Source organism: Urocampus carinirostris, chromosome 4 (genome assembly GCF_059441175.1).
Source record: "Urocampus carinirostris isolate Australia breed hairy pipefish chromosome 4, RoL_Ucar_1.0, whole genome shotgun sequence".
In the NCBI taxonomy this organism is placed as follows: domain Eukaryota; kingdom Metazoa; phylum Chordata; class Actinopteri; order Syngnathiformes; family Syngnathidae; genus Urocampus; species Urocampus carinirostris.
The window spans coordinates 25,691,583-25,708,558 of NC_142352.1; the positions used below are offsets into that span (position 1 = coordinate 25,691,583).

General features: G+C 38.1%; 1 protein-coding gene across 1 annotated transcript in view; it reads left to right on the top strand.

Annotated features, from left to right (window-relative positions):
• The first annotated feature begins 7,741 nt into the window (after window positions 1–7,741).
• The window catches only part of adgrg1 (adhesion G protein-coupled receptor G1), a 28,621-nt gene continuing 19,386 nt past the window's right edge, over window positions 7,742–16,976 (top strand). The window contains exon 1 of the mRNA XM_088333960.1: window positions 7,742–8,146. The gene's annotated coding sequence lies outside the window, so the exon portion shown is untranslated. The remainder of the gene's footprint in view (window positions 8,147–16,976) is intronic.

Here is a 16,976-nt window from a genome sequence, read left to right on the forward strand (position 1 = left end):
CACGGTTCGTCTCAGATGCTCTGCTTCAACGTTTTTTTGTGCGTAATTGACTCTTCAAGTATAGTTATTTTTTTATGTCATTTTTCCGTGTGAAATATTTTCTTGAAAAAAGGAATTTCTGCAATTGCTAATTTTACTGCATTACTTTGACGAAATTAGTGCCTCCGAACATTCTGTGTAAAAGGTCCTTGCAGATATAATTCGGCCTAGTCGATTTGAGAGTTAGTCCTTTATTCCCTCAAACAGAAAATGCAATTTTTGAAGTAAAAAATGTGATTTTCTTTCTTCCAAGCTTGACTGTTGCACATTACAGTCACTCAGGGTTGTCAGCTATGCAATGTTTTGTCTAAGTATTTGTTTATTTACCATCTTTCTAGTCAGTTGACCAGTCTTGACTTGTTCATGCCATGTCACAAGTGTTTTTCTGGCCTAGATCTGGTTTTCTGTTTAAACAAACTTGTTTAAGTAAAAACAATGCCATGCCGTGTGTCCTACTTTGTGAGGTTTTTTTTTTGCCTGGTCAGAATTGAGCGCACGCGACCACAGACTTTTAGGCTCTCTGAGTATTTGGTCCTCAAACAGGGTATGTGGGTTTGAAGCGCTCATATTTTCTCTTTTAGTGGTTTTGGTCAGTAAACAGATGTGCACAATGCAAGAGATGTGCGTGGAATACAAGTAAAAGTGCCCACCAATTTGTTTTTCTTTATTTAGTTAAATATTTTTACACGAATCCCAAAATATTGACATGGAATCACTTGTAAATAAAAATGGTTAAAAAAATCAAAACGTAAACAAAAATCTTTAAAAAATAAACAAAAAAATTGAGGAACAAAATTTTGGGGAATAACAAAGTAAAAATGTTTTTGGTGCTTTTTGTGGTTGCTCGTGTTTTGAGTTTAATGTGTACATTCCATTCTGCAAATAAAACATATATTTATTTTCATGTTAAAAAACACATCTTTAAAATGATCTTTTTTAAGAGGGTGTAGAATCACTATTATGACTCCCAAAAATGATTTTTTAATATTTTTATTGTTCCCAAAGAAAGCGACACATCAACAGATTTAAAAAACGGCTACTCCATAACTCTTAAATGAACCATTAAGCAATGATTTTGAAAAAAACTTTTGAAAAAAAGGTATTTTTCACATTACAGTGATGAGGTTTAGATGAGTACAAGCAGTAGTTACTACCACAAGTGGTTGGAAACGATTCAAGCCCTTGTAGCAGTAAACATGACTAAACTAAAAAAGAGTAACAAAATAGTATCTAGTTGTCATTGCTTATATGTAATATACTTTTATAAAATGAAATAACATTACTGTGGAAATAGGCATACAAGTAAAGAAAATATTAGATTTTGTTGACCTTTGGCGTGAAATGACTTGAGCTGGTACAGTGAAGTTAGCGGGTGGATGCAGGATGGGGGAGGAGACGACGGTTTACAATTTCAACAAATTTAAAAACCTTAGCTTTAATGGTCCTCATGATTGTCCCGATTGTACATAGCGAGGGTAGAAGTATGTACCTTCCTTGTATTTCTTGATGATCCCATGCTTTGTTTTCATGGTTTCTACTTTTCTCTTAAGCATCAAGTCTCGGGACGCATGGCTAATAATTACAGTTCAAAAATTACAGGATGGAATTGTACTTACTTGCAAAGTCTTTACGAAGCACATGAGAATCAAGTCTCAGCTGTGTGGGGATTTCATGTTCTTCAGCTTCCTCCTTAAAACAAAAGCTTGAAAAAGGTAATCCCTGGCTGTAACACGGTTCACCTTTCACGCTACTTTACAGATTTTCATCATGCATTGTGTTCTGGATTCTGATTGGCTAAACAGTTCCTAAAAGAGTAGGGGTGGTTACAAAATAAATGAATAAATGTTTACAGGTACAGCATACCATAATAAAATTGTTAAACAAATGTCATGATCTGTAAATACAGTTTGCTATTAGATTTCATCCATCCATCTGTCCATTATCTGCATCACTTATCCTCATTAGGGTTGCGGGGGTGCTGGAGCCCACCCCAGGAATCTTCGGGCGGTGGACAGCCCCTTAACTGGTTGCCAGCCAGTCGTAGGGCACACAGAGACAGACAATTCGCTCGCTCATTTACACATAGGGACAATTTGGACCAGCTAATTAACCTCACATGAATGGAATGTGGGAGGAAACTGGAGTGCCCGAAGGAAACCCACGCAAGCGCAGGAAGAACAGGCAAACTGCCCAGGAAGCCTGGTAGCTAAATTTGATCCGATGACCACAGAAGAAGTGCTGCGGACGTGCTAACCACTCAGCTGCCGTGCTGCCTATTTGATTTTAATTTATAATTAAGTATTGAATTGCATAATTATTGTTTGTTTTTTTTCTTCTCTGATTTCGCCTATCCCGGGTAACCCCGCGATACATCGGGGTTCACCTTATTAGATCGAGGACTGTAAGACTTTGGTAATTCATCAAATGTATTAGAACCCTTGTTTGTTTGGATCCAGCCTACCATGATTGGTGACCAGTCCAGTCTTTCAGCTGGGATGTCCGCCAGCTCCCCCCAAAGTCCAATAAGGGCAAGCGCTATAAAAGATGGATATTTGAAACGGGATCTGGTTTGGTTTACAAAACCTGGAAGATCAAGAAGGCTGCTCTGGGGGCCAAGGTGAAATCTGAGGAGTTGTTTTGAGTCTGCAGTGATTTTGACTGGAGTTGAGGGAGACACTGAACGATGTGGGTATCTCTACGAGTCGTGCAAAGGTGTATGCGTTGTTTCGAGCAAGTCACAGCTTGGTGCCAGGAATTTGCACCTTACTCTGCTCATGGCTCATCTATTAACTTCTTTGCTTCGGTCACCTGGATCATGTGATTACTGGAACGTGGAATCATTCGTCTTGTGCTGACTCCCGTGTCGTACTTGACTTCCCTCTTTCTCACGCTTTTATTTATGCCTTCACAGCGCAGAGCACTGCAGTTGTTATTCCGCCTGCCTACCCGTCGTTATCAGCCAGACGGCGATTGGGTTGGGAGTGTGTTACTGAGCCCACACAGTCTAAATAAGGTGTGAGCAAACTATGGCCCGCAGGCCACATATGTCCCATCAGGCCTTTTATTTCAGCCTGCCAAACAAAAATGATAAAAATATAATGATAATATAATATATATATGATTGAGTGCAGCACAACGGCGCAGTGGTTAGCGCTTGTACGGCACAGTTCATGTCATGGGAACCTCCTGCGTGGGTTCAAATCCAGTTCCAGACTTCCTGTGCAGAGTTTGTATGTTCTCCCCGTGCATGCGTGGGTTTCCTCCAGGCACTCCGGTTTCCTCCCACATTCCAAAAACATACATTTCAGGTGAATTGGACGGTCCAAATTGTCCCTAGGTGTGAATGAGCGAGTGAGTTGTCTGTCCCCGTGTGCCCTGCGATTGGCTGGCAATCAGTTCAGGGTGTCCCCTGCCCACTGCCCAGAGATGGCTGGGATGTGCTCCAAAAAACATGTAAAAGCTGCATCCACCCCTGTGCTATATTACTTTGATTTAATACAGAAGGTTATAAAACCAATTTAATTAACTGGTCAATTTCTAAAGAAATGTAGAATGAAATAGAACATGTGCATGTAGATGTTTTGATGTACAGAAAATAAAAATAGTTTTTCATCTGTCTACTGCAATTTAAAAAAAATGTCATACCCTATGGATTCATTACCAAGTAACTAAATATTGTTCGTAATTTATTGTTTTTTATATTGCTGTATGTGGTGAAAACTCAAAGATTCCATCTCAAAGTATTAGAATGTAATGGAAAACGTATACTGGCAGGCTGTAAGCCAAAATCAGCAATATCAAAACAAAAAGACTTGCAATATTCCATTTGATTTGTAATGAATACAGATTGTATGACATTTTGTTGTTTTAAATGCATTACCGGGAAAAAACAACTATCACAAAATTGAAGTTCTCTGAGACTGACCTGTATTTTCAATATAAGAAGAATGAAATAGGCTTGCATCATCTGTTTTCCTCATGCATTGCAGAGATATCGAATCGAGACTCGTTATCATCAGATATAATAAATAATCCTGTTTTTCCCTCCTCTGTCATTTTTTTAACCCAATATTACCCAACCTTGGCCTACATCCCGCTTAAGATGAGCCCAACCCTAAAAAGCAAACACACCAGGTGTCCATTATATTCCCCTTTTTTAAATTATTTGAACAACATGTTTAACGACATCCCCCACACGCTCAAAGTGAACAAGTAAACTGACTGCTAATTTGCTGCGGTATTGTGTCAGCTCAGAGGGACTTAGTCAGTGCTGCAGGGCCATAAAGTCAACTGTAATGTTTGCCTTGCACTTTTTATTGCCTTGCCTCGACTCTTTCAGAAACGAGAAAGAGAAGATAAAAATCTAGCTTTTTGTGTGTGACTATGTTCAAGGAAAAATCTACATTTTTGTCATGGAAATTCACACAAGTTATTCTTCATTTGTTAATTACACAGCCACCTTCTGTATGCTAAATAACAGTTTCCACTGATTCCCTGTATATTTAAACTGTATTTGGGGTGTCTATACATTTTTGGGGTGCTTCATGTGCAAAACAAATTAAATTTTGTGGAATTAGTTGTGAATTTGGGGTACATTTGGTACTGGGTGGAAAAAATAACAGAACATTTATCTGCAATGAAGAGCGTGCAGCAATTTTATTCATCTGCAAAATGGTATTTATTCCCTAACATGTTAAACAAAACCCTATTAAGATAATACGGTAAACAATGTTCTCCTGCATGCATCCAGCGTGATATGCCAGGAGCACCACACCAGACGGGATAACTTTACAGAGTCATAAATACAGCCCAGAAAGTCATCGGATGCTCTCTGCCAAGTCTTGACGGCTCCCCTAAAACAAAGACTAACAGGCTCAGGGACGGTTTTTTTCCAGAGAGCATCACTGCCCTAAAAAAGCATACAAAACTGTGAAAAAAGGTCTTGCTGATGTATAGAAAAATATATACCGGTAATCATATGATTTTTCTTAATTCTAATTTTTTTGATTGAATTGAATATCTTTATTGTCATTATACAAGTATAACAAAATGTGAGCTTCACCACAAGTGCACACATTAATAGGAATTAGAAAATATCTCATCTCATCTCCTTAGCTGCACCGCTTATCCTCAGTAGAGTCGCAGGGGTGCTGGAGCCCATCCCAGCAATCATCGGGCAGTGGGCAGGGGACACCCTAACTGGTTGCCAGCCAATCGCAGGACACACGGGGGACAGACAACTCGCTCGCTTATTCACACCTAGGGACAATTTGGACCGGCCAATCCACCTGAAATGCATGTCTTTGGAATGTGGGAGGAAACCGGAGTGCCCGGAGGAAACCCACGCAAGCACAGGGAGAACATACAAACTCCGCACAGTAAGTGCCACACAGGAGGTTCCCAAGACCTTAGAACTGTGCCGAATTAGAAAATATTTACAATAAAAATAGAACAAAATAAGGTGAGAAAAATTGTGTAATTAAACCTGTATTGAGCTACTGTCGGCTATATATAAAGTGACTGAAGAGGTGCAAATATGCTGTCATATGGCAGTGCAAATTGATGATTAATTCCGGATTACCGTATTTTTCGCACTATAAGGCGCACCTAAAAGTCTTAATTTTTTTTTCAAAAGCTGATCATGCGCCTTATAATACAGTGCGCCTTATATATGGCTCAATATTAAATCGCAAGGTCTCGCAACTTACGCAACAGCCGCCGACTCGATTTTCCCCCGAACGTGGAGTAGTCCGCGGTGAATGCTGGGATTTATGTACCGGCGTTTCATTGGCTAACCAATGTGTCAATCATCATTTGAATCGATCGCTATTGGCTAAAGTTATTCGGAGCCTCGGATAGGCTATAGGGCCGAAACAAACCCTGCAATTGGCCGAAAAAGATGTGTCAATCATCAGTTAAATCGATCGTTATTGGCTGAAGTTATTCGGAGCCTCGGATAGGCTAGAGGGCCAAAACAAACCCTGCAATTGGCCAAAAAAGATGACTGAATAGCAAGCTTGCTAAAGTACGCCATAAAGAAACATGTTTCATTAGTTTGTATTTGTAAATATTTTACTCTCCTGGATTTACTACACTCACGGTTGTAAGAAGACCATGGTTGCGTATCATTATTGAACGTGAGAACTTAGGTGAGCTATGCGGCTTTATATTTTCCCGGTATCTTGTTTTAGAACAATCTTGATGTTGCTGTGATGAGTTGAGTGAATTAAACTCAATTCCAAGTGTTTATTGTCATATGAACAGTAAAGTTGCGAGCGAAGAAGAAAATAGAAACTAAGGAATGGTTGGCAATTCTTGAATCCCAAGACTTTAACCTTCCGAATGATATTTGAAATGATGCATTTGAGTGACATCGTGCGGACACTGCATCCGCACGTGTCTACGACACGTATTTGCTTCTTTGCAAGCTTTGGGAATGTTAAGGGGGTAATCAGTTTGACTGAATCATCTAACTGTTTTGTCGACGTTCCCATTGTAGCGCCTTATAATCCGGTGCGCCTTATCTATGGAAGATATAGGACCAAAAACTATTTTTTGGGGGTGCGCCCTATAACCCGGTGCACCCTATAGTGCGGAAAATACGGTAGGGTTTTTTTTTTTGTTGTTTTTTTTTCAAACTGGAGTTGAGAATGTTGATATGGCCTTGTAGCACCTACCAGAGGGCAGCAGGTTGAATCATCCCCTCCACCGTTGTGTCGTCTGCAAACCTCACAATGATGTTCCCAGGTTGGGTCGGTCTGCAGGTGTAGGTGTAGAGGGAGTAGAGCAGAGGACTCAGCACACAGCCTTAGGGGGAGCCAGTGTGAGCGTGCGGACGGATGAGATGTGGGGACCCAGCTTCGCCTACAGGGGGCAGTTTACCAGAAAGTCCTTCATCTAATCACAGGTGTAGGGTGGGAGCCATAGGTTGATTAGCTTTGGGACGAGAATGTCTGACAGAAATAAAGCCGTTCGCTCAGTAGGTAGAGCGCTCGTCTTGAGATCAAGAGTTTGCAGGTTTGATTCCCGGCTCCTCCTAGTTATATGTCGAAGTGTCCTTGGGCAAGACACTGAATCCCTAATGCCCCCGATAGCAGGTTGTTGCCTTGCATGGATGACACTGTTAGTTAGTGTGTAAATGGGAAAAGTGTAAAACCCTTTGGTAGGTCTTCATTGACTTGATTTGCGCTATATAAATGCAGATAATTTACACTTATTTAGATCTTTTACATGTTTATCCTGGAGTACCACGTCTGATCTCTTTGTAAGCAATGTACACTGGGTTTTAACAATGGAAAATAAATACTATTCTGTTCAAAGGAATTTCCACTCCAATTCAAACATATTCAGGTTCAGATTTTGACCTAAAAACGTCATTTGATCTTAATGCGTCTGCAGCCTCTCCTTTAGACATTGATAGTGAGACAGAAAGTAAAGCCGCACTCATAAGTGCAGCATATTCACTACTATGTGCGCCCTTCAAAATAAAAAAACACGTTTCAGTCATAATTATTTTCAATGTACTTAATACTTTTAAATTTACTATTATTAAACATAATAATTTTATTGATATTTTTATCCACCATAAATAAATAATTTTGTCAGTAAGACATGATCAACCTTGAACAATACCTTATATTGTGACAGTTTCTACCGGAACCCTTCATGTATGTAAAAATGTATGACTAAGAGCTGTTCTACCTTACACCTCGCACCCATTGACTAGGCTGATGTCGCCCCGGGGTAAAGATCCCTGTGAACCGATGCTCTGACTAACCTAACCCACTTCGTCTTTTTTCGAGAATTTTTATATTTCAGAAAAGGCCCACATCATTTTTTTTATATATATAGGGGACAACAGGTGGACACTGGTGTCCCCTTTCCTAATATCTCCCCGAAACCTGCCCGGGTAGGTGGATGAACGGAGCGCAGATAGCGCCAGAAGCCAAGCCGGGTTTACATCCTTCATTTTCGGGCCACTTTTGCTTCTTCATTTGGAACCGAATTCCCCAAATGCGTTACTTGTAAGCGGCGTTTCCAGCGACGAGACGCGTCAAAAGTCCCCTGAGTCGACTGGAGTCTGACGGCAAGACTACAAACACTTCAGGTATTTTTACTCGATGTATTTGTAATGTAAACTAGCTATACTGTGGAATTCCAGCTATTGATGCATAAAAAACAGAATGATTTTCTGATATTTTTTTTACAGTGTTTTGTTGGTTAAGTAATTTCAGAAAAACTTTTTGAATTCAATATTGAATTGTATTGTCTTTATTGTCATTGATAACAATGGAGTGGGACATTGTATGCACTCCAAGGTAAATGCGTTTAAAATACTTAAGTTTGGTTTATTTGAAAAGGGGGGACAATAATGCTCTATAAACCCATGTCACATACTATAACATTTAGTCAAGTCAAGTCATTTTTATTTGTATAGCCCTTAATCACAAAAAGTCTCAAAGGGCTGCACAGGTTATTGCAAACCACAGACTATTATTACACCATCCCCTGATCTAAAACCTACATGAGGGCAAGGAAAAACCTCAACAGTCAAAGCTAATTCTCAATGTCTGTCCCCAGAATATAATAGAATAGAATATACCTTTATTGTCATTGTTACAAAATGGGTCGAACATATTGTGACAACGAAATTGGACATGGCACTCCAGTGTCACATTTAACAGTGAGGATAAAAGAAAACAAAGAAGATAAAGGAACAAAGAAGATAAAGGTTAGAATTTACACAAGAAATGTGGGCATGTAGGATGTTACATACAGTTTTGGGATCGTATTAGTGCAAAAATAAAGGCTTTTACAGAAAAAAACCCACCCCAAAATACACAATATAATGAAAAGAAATAAAGATAAAAGACTCAAGTTAAACAGACAAAATATTGTAATGCTTAGAGGCTGGCTTAAGTTATGGCACTAGAGCAATTAAAAGTAGTGCAATGAACATTGAGCAGCAACCAAAATTACCAAAACAGTCGCAAAATAGGCTTATAATATCCACGGTTTTGAGCGCTTGTTTAGGGTGGTGATGGCCATGCAGAATAAACTGTCTCCAAGCCTTTTAGTGATATGTTGGTATGACTTTATTGAAGAGGGTGAAAGCCACTTAAGTAACCCATTCAAACAGGTGTAGGGACCCGTGACTTCCGGAGCCACAATATTGCCAATTTTGAATGGCTATGTCCATCCTTCCTTATGCCTGATTCAATAATTAGAAGCCCCATTGACTATGTTTTTATGCCACCAATAATCTGATTGGAAACAAAATGGCAATTGGTCTTCATTTATATAGCGCTTTTTAAGTCACCGAAGACCTCCAGTGCTTTTTACAATGTGCTTCACACTTACCCATTCACACACACGCTCACACACCAATAGCGGCGACAGCCATACGGAGCGCCTACCTGCTTAACGGGGGCATTAGGGGTTCAGTTTTTTGCCCATGGATACTAACACATTTAACTCGGAGGACTCAGGGACCCATTCTGCTACCTCTCAGCCCCAAGAAGAGTGCGCTACATGCTGAGCAATCCGAATAAATTACCTATCGACAAACGGGTAGCCTGTGTACATGTGACTATTCCAATTACAAGGCTGAAGCGAGAGTAACGTCATTTCGTTAGAGAATGTCTTTTCCGCATTTAACTTTTCACATGAAAACGATGAATCCATTCAAGACGGACTTTGCGTGCATCTTTTGTCTCTGTACAAGTCCCACAGTGCTATGGGCCATATAAATATCATGGATGATGGAAACTGCGTCCGCGCACAAGCAATCTGATTGCTTGAATGGCTATACATTCACAAGTAACCGTAAAAGGAAAATACTAATCCAACTATTTCAATAAGAAACTCGCAATCTGATTATTGTGTTCGTTTACATGGCTTCAAAAATTGTAATCTTGGCAAGGGTCTGTTTCCAACGAATTATTGCCAGCATGTGAACGTACCCTCTAACTTCTCCAGAGCTGGTTTATAAACTGATAGTTTGAATCAGGTTGGTTGGAAGAGCGATACATCAAAAAAAAATGGAGGACTGTAGCTCTCTAGGACTAACAATGATCACACCTCTTTTAAACTGCGCTAAACACTGTAATATTTAACTGTATTATTTAATTAATCCCAAAAAATGTTCCTTGCAACACCCATTGCAGCCTGGTCATCCTGAGAGTGGATTATTTCTTCGCAGGGTTTCTTAATTTCCTGATAATAAAAAATAATAATAATTTCCTTGTATTGTCATTCTGACGCTGAGCTTTCAAGTTTTTCCTTGCCCTCATGTAGGTTTTAATTCAGGTGTTTGTTTTATAATCAGTAGTCTTAAAACCCTTTCAAGACTTCTTGTGATTAAGGGCTATACAAATAAACATGACTTGACTTGACAATTTAAAGAGCTTGGCTTAGCATCTTATTGTTAGCTATTTCAAAACATTTTTGACACACATTTATGATTGTCAAGCTGCTGTTATATCAGCGATTCTCCATTGTGATCAGAGTGGTCACAACAATAAGGCAGAAGGAGTGCATTTTTCCAATGAACTTCGTGTTCCAAATAAAAATTGGGAAACTGACAATAACACATTGGCTTGAGTTCACTTTACTTTTTGTACTGTACAGTATATGGATGTGCCATACAGCGAACACAATTATGTTGAAAAAAATTTAAAATTTTGTATGAACCCAGAATTACCCAAAAAGATAAAATGGGGTGACATTTTTGTGCATAAGAAGGCCTTTCTTTTTTTTTGCTCTTTCATAAGAATGAGCTCATGTTGTGGTTTCTTCACAGTGGGGTGTTTTACTCATCACTCATGAACTGAATTGCCTTTATTTTAATTGATATCAATGTTGTGAAACATTGTATGCAACAAGATGAGACATGACACTCTAGGGTAAACTTGTAATAAAGACTTTCAAGAGAAAAGACAGTCAGGATAAATAGGCAAAAAATATTTTCAATGTAGTGCTTAAAGATTGGCCCTATGCAATGAAAAGGAAATGCAATAACGTTTAGCAACAAAAATATCCCAAAATAAGTTGCAAGGCATATAGTTTAACAGTTTTATGCATTAACATATAGCAGCAACAGAAAAAGAGAAAATTTAAAAAAGTAAGTCGCAAAATATATGTTTTAACACTGATGGTGCAAAATGTATACCATTTTAAATGTGCATGAATGAGTCTGCTCAACAATAATCAATAGATTGGCTTATGATTTTTCTTTTCTCCTTCACACAGAAACCTAAAAGTCATGATCATGCTGTGTTTAAACATGATTAAGAAAAGATTAAAATGCATTTGCTAGGCATGTATTGGGTTACAAATCTGTACCGGGTTGGTAAATAGAAGCTCTAACTCGATATATGTAAGAAAGGTCACAATGCTTTGTTTGTTTTTATCGATCAGATTTAGAAATGGGATAAAGAGATGAGTTTGGCACGCATAAAGTGAATGCAATATCTTGCACTGCTGATTTATGTAGTGAGCTGCTCATTTGTCACAAGCGACCGAGGCATTGTCCACTTTATTATATTATCTGTTTGCCCGACATAAATGTATCCAATGATCTGAAAAGATTGGCCCATGAGGTCATATTTTGGGCAGAATTTCTCTGACATAGTAACTCAATCCACTTGTGACTTACAAAATCCACAGAACATGCATTCTACTTCCTGCACCAGACATTATTATCGTTTTTTTTGTTTGTTCAAAATCAAGTCTTATTTTGTCACCGAATTCCAATAAGAGCTGGCAGACTAAATTGCTGTCAATTAAAATACCCAGCAAGGTTTCTATAAAACCCACAAACACAGTAAAATGAACGTGTTCCATCATGAAGATGAAGTAGCGCTCGATTATAATTTAAGCACAGTCCATATAATGATATATTCCCAAATTGTCAGGTGTACCGTTGACATAAATACCGCATCTGGCGGAACACCCAGATGGGGCAAAAGCAGTCAATCCAGTGAACTGTACTAGACTGGGTGCACCCTGTTTTTAAACAGTCTTCAAAGCTTTCTGAGTCAAGGTTTTATTTGGTCAAAAAGTTGATTTTTTTTTTACCTACTGTAATATTTCTATGAGCCAATTGGTGTTTTTCAACCTTACCTGTTTGAAAAAAATCCATGTACATGTATTTACAGTCACAAATAATTGAAACCCGTTCTGTTTGGGTATTCCTGGTACAATATTTGTCCAAAGAATTTCCCTTTTGCACTCCTATTGCAGCCAATGTTGCTTCAAAGGAAATACATGTGTAGTAGTGCTGCACAATTGACCAAAATCTAAATTGATATCGCGATGTGGTGTGGTGCTATTGCAGAATCGTAAAACATTGCGTTTTTTTCAAGGATTTATAGTTGGTTATTTGAGTAAGACTGTTGAGCCAACTACAATTGTCACAGTTCGGGTTTTAAAAGGGCTATACAATAGAGCAAACACGCTGGTGTGCGGCTTGCAGTCTTTTTTTGTCCACTCACTCGTTATTGAGCTTAATTGGTTTATTTGTCAATTACCATGTTTTTAATCTCGCTTTTGTGAGTACAGAGCAGGTCGAATGCTGGCAATCCCCATGCCGGTATCTGTCAATCTCCAGTGAACTTATACCCAATTTAAACCTTTAAATTGTTTTGACTAAGCAACTCTTAATGTCAGAATCCCTGAAAAACAAACAACACAAAAAATGTAAAGTAAAAATATTTACTTCTCAGTGCAACAAAATAATGCAGTATTAGATATAAGAATAAACTGTTAGCTTTTTTACCCGAAACAAATGTTAAGAGAAATAAAGGATTCCCGAAAAACAAAAACTATATATATATATATATATATATTTCAATATTTGCAGATCTAAAAAAAATTGTTAAATACAAAACAATTTTAGCTTTTTACAGTAAAAAACAAAATAGAATTTCTGAAAAAAATGGATAACAAAACTTAAAATATTAACTTTGCCGTGCTATAAATAAACTATAAAATAAAAAATAAAAAACAAATTTTAACCGATTTAGCTACAGAACCTCTGTATAATACGCAAAAAAAATTTAGTAGTAAGATGGCTGACAATGAGCTAATGTTATGTAAAATAAATGTTAATTTCTCGAGCAAAAAGTATTTTAAAAAAAATGCACATTTATATCATCGTTCGATTATAGTTAATTATTTTTCAAAATCAATATTGTTCTTTGTAATTAATGATTTTTTCCACCACTTGGAGGTGCTAAATAATACAACTGGTCCTTAAACATTGATATTATGGCATCAAACGATCACCCCGTGGGCTGCAATTGGCCCCCAGGCTGCATGTTTGAGACACTGCCCTGGACTGTGCACCCACCGGGGCCTCACAAGATTCACTGAGAAACACTGCTCACTATGATAATGTACTCACAAAAAAACAAAAAGCACAGAAAATGCACTTTGTTTTTAAAATCGAAAATTGCTTCGAAATTGCAATATAGGTCTGAAAAATAGCAATACGTTTTTTTTCCAAAATCGTGCAGCCCCAATGTCTCGTAGGAAGTAATATGTTGCTAATTATCTGATTTCAAGTTCAGTTTAAGATCATTACTTCGCAAATTATAACCTGGGGGGCACATAAATGGTGCACTGAAAATATTCCATTCAAAGAAGAAGCGAAAGATGCTTCACACACTATGACATGCAAATGATACAACAAATGTGTGACTCACCGCCCTTAGTGTTGACATAATTTTGCATAATGAGGAATAGAAAGCCCCTGGTGGCAATTTAAACGGTCTGAACCCCCACCTAAGGTGACAGCAGAGGCTGTGTGTGAGTTTGTGTGTGATTGAGGCTTTATAATAAGCTGCCCTTTGTTCATTCATGTGTTGTTCTATTGATTTATTCCCGACCCCGACAGAAATGTCAGCAGCGTTCCACCTGCTCCTCCAATTTCCTTAGCCCACTTCTACACTCATGAAGCATCTCCATGGTGATAGAAAGAATGCAACATACAAACACACACATGCACAAAGACACTTAGCCTAGGGAGCATTCCAGTTATGTTTTTTTCTTCCTGGGACTGCACCTTGAGACGTTTTTTTGTACTCATTTCTGCTTTACCTTACTTGAAAAACTCTTTCAAGTGTTGCGAGTCTCCACAGGAGCTGAGGATATGAAAGTTGCTGTTTCCGAGCCGCAAACCTAACATGTCTGGCCACAATACTTCATTCTGCCACTTTGATTGTATGAGAATGAGAAAAAGCACGCATCTTTTCTTGCATTTGTACAAAACTGTTGCACAGTGCACTTTTCCAGCAGTGCAAGCAAGTTTGAAAAGTTTTCAGACCTATTTATTTTAATTTGCCCACATGGAAGCAGAGAATTTTGCAGCAATTTCGGAATACAGCCATTTAAAAAGATCAGGAAATACAGGAACGCAGCATTGTGTATGCAAATGACATTTGTAAAAAAATAATAATAATAATCAATGGGTCAGCTGCAACAGTATTGATAGTGTATTGACATGGTCTTTTAACTCCATGCATTCTGCATGTAATTTAAATTAGAGGTAAGATCTAAAAAAAAATAATAATCAATGGGTCAGCTGCGACAGTATTGATAGTGTATTGACATGGTCTTTTAACTCCATGCATTCTGCATGTAAATTACATTAGAGGTAAGATCTTGGGCCCTGCCCAAACCGGCCCGAATTCTGGCTAGGCTTCTCCCTCTTTGTTTTTCTTCCTTTTTTTTTTTACTTTCATGGAGTATCTGCAAAGCATGTACTTACTTTTACTTAAATAATTATTTAGACTTGAGTAATAGTTTTCTGAAGTAACAGTACTTGAGTAACACACTTCAGCGCTGCAGTTCAGCGCCGAAATGCGCACTTTAGGGCCAAAGTTATATTAATCAGATAACTCGTATCATAAAGAACATGCATACCAAACTCTCAGTTTAACTCCTAATCACTAAATCCAAAGAAATTTTCATCCTCTGTGTCATGGCAGAAAGTGCGCTGCTTCCTCTTTCCACCTTTACGTCGCTTACGTCAGACGTCATTTCCGCTTCTCACCAATAGCTTACAAGCTTTACAAACTTTTTTCCTGCTTTTCGGCTGCATATTTCACTGTTAGCATCCCGTTATCTGCAGAATATGATTTTCTTTCTCGGTGCCATTTTGTTCAGTTACATTTCGCTGCACGTTGCCGAAATGCTCCAATTTTTTAGGCCCGATGTTACCTCTAAATTGCATGGTAGGCCTTTCTGTAGGTAGCCCACAAACCTGTTTCGTAAAGCTATCCATCATTCTGATAATCTCGGAAGTTTGAAGATGTAAATAACTGGGAAAAATATAAAAAAAGTGTTTAATATTTTTTCGGATTATGATCATATCAATCATATTTTAAATAAATTAGTGCTCATTTTCAAGGTACAGTAAAATTTTTTGTGACTGACTAAGCCTAATTTAGCCAATTCCTAAAATTTCAACATAGGAATAACATAATAATAATAAAAGTGGAAACGAGAACAATTCTTACTTCAGAAATGAATATTTTAGTTCAAGGTTCAGCAACTGAAAATGCTGAAAGAGCTGGAACATACTAAAAATAACTCAAATCTCTTGTGCTGCAAAAAAAAAACTAAAAAGGCTTATACTAGCGTTGTTCATTTTTAAAAAATATGAAAATTATACATCAGTCATAAAATATTTAAAAAATGTTCTAGCCTTGTTGCAAGGAACATGTTTGTTTTGCGGTTGTCCTACAGTAACAAGATTTAAAATACATATACAGTGATCCATTGGTTATCTGGGGTTAGGTTCCAAACATAACCCGTGATAGGCAAAATCTGTGAAGGTGAAACCTTTGTTTTACAGTTTTTATGCATTGAACAAACCATGTTTACAGGCTCAAGGATAACTACTGTACCGTCAAATAACAATAAGCAGGGAGAGTGTTGAGCAAATCAGAATGAAGAACACGATGCGCGATGCAAATCAGTGAAAAGTAAACTGCGTGGTAGCGAGGGACTACTGTGTTTCTCTACATCTTCTTTTTCCGTTTCCAAACATTTTTGAAACAGCTTCAAGGAGCCACCAGGGCATCGCCAAAGAACCGCATGCTGCTCTAGAGCCACAGGTTGCCGACCCCTGATATATGCAGTCATTTGCACTACTTAGTAACAGTAAAATATTGAATGACATATGTCTTAATTATTATTTTCTTTCTACTTTATCTATTTACTTTATTTTTTCTATGTATTTCTACAGCACTTTCTGTTCCCTTAAATTTGATGTCTTTGTATTGTTTTGTGGCTGTTTCATGACGATTTTGTTTGGAATGAGGCAGTGTTCAATAAAAAAATTTCAAAAAGGATCTTCGAGCTTAAAAAAGGTTGCTACCCCTGTTCTGGATTAAACATGATTTATTTCGTGCAGATTGATCATTTGATTTACAAGCATGACCACTGAACAAACCTGTCTAGTCAAGACAGCATTGAAAATGAACTGATATGATGGTTGTTTGCAAGGTTCTAAGCCGCATAGCTAGCTCTTTGTTGAACAATAAAGGTGAAGTTGGGTGTGTGGGTGTCCTCTATCTCCGCTATCAAACAATCCGGAGCGGGCGGTGACCTTTGAGCCTTATTCACGCAAGCTGTCAGCGGAGCTCAGCAGCAACGAGACAACAAAGAGAAGCTATTGTGTGCCGAATTACTCTTCCGCGCCCATGCGCAGTAAAGCGAAAATGATGGGCTGGAAAAGACAAATCTACAAATGGAACGTCTCACCACCATTTGTGTAGGGCTGCAAATAACAACTATTTTATCAGTTGACTAGACTACTGAAACAATTAGCCAAATAATCGGATAATCATTTTTTTCTTTATTTAATTATGTGGCAAATGATAATAAACACAAGAAAAATTGGTACATTGAAATATTGAACATACTCTAGA